Consider the following 5647-nt stretch of genomic DNA (forward strand, 5'->3'; position numbering starts at 1 on the left):
TTATCAAATCTTCCTTTTGAGTAATTCCCAAAGCATTTCTCAACAAAAGTTTTCCAATATAAGCATATTACCAGAATAACATCTTTGTTTAATAATTCATGTTTCAAAAATCCATTCAATATCAATTAACTAAATATTTATTAAGTGATTTTATATGTCAAGTACTACAGATTTGATTCTTGCCATCACAGATTTTTGTGTCTATCAGGAAAGGCAGAAAATTTTAAAAAGCAATTATTGTGAAGTCAGCCAAAGACTAAGAGGTAGATAGAAACAAGGCTGTAGAAGTAGATCCAATATCATGTTATGCCATGTCAAGAATTTAGATTTTTCTGAAAACAATGAAAATCTCTGCAAAAAATATCTTGATGTGAAATACCAATCTGGCTGCTTTGTGGGTAAAGTGGGTGAGGAATGACAAGAATGGAATCAGGAAGACCAATTAGGAATCTCAACTGTGGTCCAGGGTAGAGATAATGGTAGTGTTTACTGGCATGGAAGAAAGAGAAGTGACAGTGGGGGAAAAAGGCATGTATTTAACAAATATGAAGAAATGAAAACAGAGTAATTTTGACTTTACATTAGAATCCATGAAAAAGAGAGAGACAAAGATTCCTAACGATGACAGAATAGGACACTATAGAAGAAAACAGAAACTTCTACATTTGACTGTAAAACAGAAGTTAGGTTTGTGGAGCTCAGAAGTTAAGATGAAATTGAAATGTTATGCAAAAACACAGAAGATGAAAGGGAAGAATTGTGGAGTTAAAATATTTGAGTATTTTACATTATTTGTAAATAGAGTAGAGATAAAATAAATAACCATAGACTTCAAACATGTCAAAAATTTTGAAAAGAATCATTAAAATAATATAAATATAATGATTAAGTTTCAAGTCACTATATATAATCAAAATTGTTGGACTCTTTTTTTACAGTCACAACAAAAAGAGGCAATATATTCTTTTCAGGCATACATAGAACATTCACAAAAATTGACCATTTGCCATGTAAACTCAACAAAATACTCAATATGATAAATTCAAAGAGAGAGATAGTAAACCCAAAGTTGAAGAAAGAAAATCATAAAGACTCCAACCAAAAATTCATAAAAAGAGAAATAAACACCTAAGTAAACAAAAAGTGATGGAGCCAATCATCAAAACTAAAAGCTATTTCTTTGAAGATACTAGTAAAATACTGATTCTAAGACTGATTTAGGAAACCACAGCATAAAAAGTGGTGTTAACAAAAATTAGATGTCTCTATCTTTTTCTTTATTTTAGAAAAAATGATGGTCATTGTAATTCTTCTGTGTCTGACTGTGAAGTTCTGTGCATAGTGTCAGGCTGGCCTCAGGCCAGCTTCAAGATAGTCTCTCTAGTGTTTATATTCTTATCAAAGGAAACAGTATTAGCTCATTCTCAATCCAGAACGCAGGATCCAGTGGATACAGGAAAAAAAATTAAATCTACAATGTAGAAATACAGAAGTTCATTCTACCACTCACTGGGTCACCAGGGAAAAGTAAATTTCTAAAAAACAAAATTCCACCTCTCCGACAAAAAGGGTTAACAAACTTTAACAGTATCCCATATCATAAGGGCATGCCAAAACATACCAGTGTTGTGACTGCATTACTCTTTCCTGCAAAAGTTCAATTCCCTCTCTTCTCATAAAACATCAAGCACCGAAGCAAGAGTATAATTGTTCAGATGTTCACATGTACTTGCTTTGTTTTAGATTCCTTCCCTTTTTCCAAGGTTATAGGCAAAAACATTTAGCACTTCTGTATTACATCTTTATCTCTTTTTTTTTTTTATCTTTCCAATTCCTATTCCTCCATTTCTAAGAATTTATAACACAGAGGCTGAGAAGGAATAATAAAACCCAAAGGGTACAAGCAAGATAATATTAGGGCAGGGGTCAGCAGCTTTTCCTGAAAAAGACCAGTTTGTAAATAATTTCGATTTTGTGTTCTGTACAGTCTTCGTGGGACTACTCAACTCTGCCACTGTGATACAAAGTAGGCTTGGACAATAAGAAAACAAGTGGGTATGACTGTGTTAAAAAAATTATTTACAAAACAGGTGATGGGAAAGATTTAGCACATGGGCCATAGTTTGCAGGTTTGTTTTAGAGGAACAGAAAGTGCTATGGTTTTCAGAAACAAACAAAAAAAATATATATATATCTTCTTACTCTAAACATCTGAGATTTTTTTTTTAACCAAAGACAAAAAGCTTTATTCCAAAACAGTGGAGAATATTTGGATTGCTAATATCTCAATAAGGTACTGTGACTAATAATCAAGGCTTTTCTGAAAGAAGACTTCCGTGTTTGAAAAGAGGATGGATCTCAGAGAAATGTATCACCAAAAATTGGGGGAAGAGATTCATAAATGATGGAACAGCATTCAGGAGAAAAGAAGTCAGCTTAGTACAAACTTTAGTCAAAACTCGGGACACTGAAAATTGGTGCAAAGTTGGACAAAGGCTCTAAATCCAAATAAAATCTAAGGGCCAACTTATAATTGCAGACTCCTCCTTTTCAGCTTGCTTCCACAAGTATCTCTGTCCTCAAATTTTAACCTGAGACATTTAGCCCATTGGATGTGAGTTTTCCCTATTTACCCTCTTTCTGTCCTAGGTCCCCTGCTCTGCCTGTTTGAGTGGCTCGGCCTAACATAATGATCATTCTTCTGCATATAATTTTCTTTACCTTGCTCTTTTCTCCTTCCACTTTAACTGGCCCATCCACAATCTGAGTTAAATCGAATGCCTAACCTGTTTGCTTTTATCCAAGTTTCTAATTCTGACAGTTCTCACTTTAAATTTATGACTGCAGACCTCAAATGATTTCTCCATGCTGTCTAGTAACCCTTCTACAGTCAATTCACTCTTCATTCTCTGAGATGCCCTTTTTTGTGTGTCTCAACTTCTGACAGCTTGTTAGATGTATTAGAAGATATTTTAGAAAATATATCCATTTTCTATGGATGTATAACAAATTACCACAACCTTAGTGACTTAAACCAACATAAAGTTATCATCTCACTGTTTTGTAATTAAAAGTTCAGGTATGGTTTGGCTGGATGGCCTGTTCAGGATCTTACTACCCTGATATCAGGGTATTAGGAAGGGCTACATCTCCTTCCGATGGTGTGGGCATCTTCCAAACTTGGTACTTGTCGACAGAATTCATTTCCTTGAAACTGTAGGATGGAGGTCCCCATTTTAGTGCCCAGTGGTGGCCAGGGACCACTCTCAGCTCCTAGAGGCAATCCACAATTCCTTGCCAAGTGGCCTATAGGCAGCTCACAAAGACGTTTGCTTTCTTTGAGGCCAGCCAGGTATGTATAACCCTCTGATTTTCTCTTCTAAGACCAAGTGGAATTTTTCTTTTTTTACAAGGGTAACAAGGGTCAGGTCCACTCAGGATAATCTCTCTTTTGCCACAAGACAATAAACAATCAATCACAAGAGTGATATTTCTTCATATCAAGGTTTCTACCCATGCTCAAAGGGGAGTATGTTATATGAGTAAAGGTCATTGGGAATCATCTTAGAATTCTGTCTATAATACTCCTCTTCCTCATCCAGGTGAGACCTTTACTTAATTCATTAATAAACAAAATAAACTCTCAGAAAAAAAGTTTACCCTTTCACTGACAAGCCTACCAGCCTACCTTTATCTAAACCCCTCCCTATACTTTGTTTTTATGCCTATAAGTACAGATGAATTGCCCATTCTCTTATCTGAAGGAAACTCTACCTTTTGTATGCTAGACCTTATCCCAACCTACCTACTAAAAGTCCTTACTATTCTAATTATTCCTGTTTTCTCCTGTGTCATCTGTTTTATTCCCCAATGAATTAAATCCTATCTATGTATAAACAATCTGTAATATAGCCCATCTATAAATAAAACCTCTCTTCTAACTCACATTCCCTTCTAACCATGACCCCATTTCTTCACTGCCCCTTGGAACAGAATCTCTAATCTTAGTTATTTCAACTTGCTTATGGAACCATTCTCCCTAGAACTTACTTAAATTAGGCTTTTCTTCCTACCACTCTCATCAAAGACATTAATAAAATCCTTTTGCCAAATGTGCTGATCAGTTTTCAGTTTCCAGTTTGTGTGTAATTATTTGTGCCAAATAATTACATTTGGCATAGTTGATCACTTCAACCTTCTTGAAACACTTTAATGTCTTGGGTTTCTGGATACCATTTGGTCCTGTTCTTTTTAATTAATGGCTCCTTCAGTATCCTTTGTGAGGCCTTCCTTCTTATCCATAACTCTAAATATTGTATTGGTTATATATTGCTGTGATACTGTTCCTAAAATACCACCCAAAAATTCAGTGTCAGTCAGCAATAAATACTTAACTTATCACTTGTCTGTGGGGTTCAACTGATCTATACTATACTCAACTGGGCTCACTCATGCACCTTGGATTAATCCTGTATCTCCCATCTTCCTCCTGGGACAAGAGGTATCTGATCATATCTTCTCATGGTAAGAGTAGAATGTAAGAGCAGTGCAGAAATGTGCAAGTGCTTTTTCAAGTTTCTACTTCTATCACAACTGTCAGCATCCTGTGGGTCAACAAGAAAGTTTTAGGCATAAAGTCAGGATGTGATAGCCCAATCACATGGGAAAGAGCATGAGTAAAGGGAAGGAAACATATGTGGGGCCCTTAGTGCAATCAGCCGCACCAGTGCTCATCTTCACATGTTTTTTCTTCTTTGTATATGCTAACTACTTAGGTGATCATATTATATTCCATTACTTAAATATCACCCTATTGTTGACTTCCAAATATAAATTCATATTTCTATCCCTGAGCTCTACCCCAACTCCATACTAATTTATTTAGTATTTAATTGGCACCTCACTCCACTTGGATGTCTAACAAATATCTCTTACATAACATGCCCTACACCAAACATCTGATTTTTTTACTTAAGCTTGCCCCTACTTCATCATTTTCCATCTCTATGCATGACATCATCTTTAACTCACTTGCTCAGGCCAAAAACATTGAAGTCATTATTGACTTCCCCCTCTTATACATTTACAAGCAATCTATCAACAAATCCTTCTGACTCCACTTTAAAATCTGTTCTCTATTTGATCATTTCTTACCAGCTCCATTGCTACCACCTAATCTGAGACACCTTCCTGTGTCATCTAAATGACAATCACTCTTATTCAAGAGGTTTTCCTGCTTCTGCTTTTGCCCTGCTACAGCTGTTCATTTATCACCTAGTATGATGTTTCTAAATATCATATTGTGTATCATTTAACTAACTCTCCTGCATAAAATCATCAAATAGTTCCCTTTCATTCACACTTAGACTAAATGACAAAGTTCATCAATGACACCTAGACTAAATGATATAAGCCCCTATGTGTGCCTGCCTTGGTCTAACTCTCCAACATTATCTGAGCTTTTTTTCTCTTACTAATTCCATTCCACCTACATTGACATCTTTACTGCTTTTCTAAACCAATAAAAATAATCTCACTTTACAGTCTTTGTGCTTCTGCCAAGAATATTTTTTCCCTGAGATATAAGCAAGACCTCTTTCTTACCTTCACTGAGGTTTCTATTCAAATGCCGTCTCCTCAGAGAACC

The sequence above is a fragment of the Vulpes vulpes genome, chromosome 8, assembly GCF_048418805.1.
Source record: "Vulpes vulpes isolate BD-2025 chromosome 8, VulVul3, whole genome shotgun sequence".
Classification (NCBI taxonomy): domain Eukaryota; kingdom Metazoa; phylum Chordata; class Mammalia; order Carnivora; family Canidae; genus Vulpes; species Vulpes vulpes.